An 896-nucleotide genomic window follows, 5' to 3' on the forward strand; every position below is an offset into this window, starting at 1 on the left:
AATAGGAAGCTACCTGCGAAAAGGAATTTCTTGAGGTATGAACAATCAATTGTACTGGTATTTGACTTACCTATCAACATCCACTATAGCCTGCTTATGAGATAAAGCACTTCTCTACTATCAGTATGGTTAAATGCAAAATGATAATTCAAAACTATATAATGGATGAACGTTTGTACTTTGAAATCTATGCTTATTTATTTCCCATTAGTTTAATAGTTGGATAGTTGGCTTCATAGTTATGACTTAGCTTAGTTCTTATGAGTTTTCTTTGATTGGTTGAAGAATGGGTGATAAGGCGGATTGGGGTGATACTTTTTTAAGGCATTTGATTGATGCTTGCAAAGAAGAGATTGAAGCAGGGAATAGGCCGATGGGAATTTTCACTACTACCGGTTGGAAGAACGTTGTTTCCAAGTTTGCAGAAAAATCCGGTGATACGAGAACAAAAAAACAATTGAAGAACAAGTTAGATCTTCTGAAAAAGGAGTATGTCACGTTTATGGAGTTCAAGAATTGTGCAACTGGTCTTGGATGGGATGAGGCAAAACAAACTGTTGACTGCTCAGACGAATGGTGGGACGAACACCTTGCTGTAAGAACTATGTTTCTTGATAATTATATTCTTCCCATTCTTTCTTATGGTGTGCCTTGCTAATTTTTTTCTAATTGTAGAGATGCAACAATCGTGAGAAAGGAATCAAATGCCACCATATTAAGTTTCGAAAACAAGGACCCAAGTTTCTCGATGACCTGCATATCTTGTTTGGCAAGGCACATGTAACTGGGTCTTCTGCATCCTGTCCTGGAGATATATCATCCGATGAGGCAAGTGATGATAATGTGGATGAGGTAGTGAAACCTACGCAGAAGGATATGACAGTGAACCTAGGAAA

At 37.7% G+C, this 896-nt stretch overlaps 1 long non-coding RNA gene across 1 annotated transcript; it reads left to right on the forward strand.

Annotated features, from left to right (window-relative positions):
- On the forward strand, positions 1-638 carry LOC111257181. Its single transcript, XR_002677562.1, has 2 exons — positions 1-35; positions 286-638. It is a non-coding gene; the product is annotated as an uncharacterized LOC111257181 (long non-coding RNA).
- Positions 639-896: the final 258 nt, after the last annotated feature.

Source organism: Setaria italica, chromosome V, assembly GCF_000263155.2.
Source record: "Setaria italica strain Yugu1 chromosome V, Setaria_italica_v2.0, whole genome shotgun sequence".
NCBI lineage: Eukaryota > Viridiplantae > Streptophyta > Magnoliopsida > Poales > Poaceae > Setaria > Setaria italica.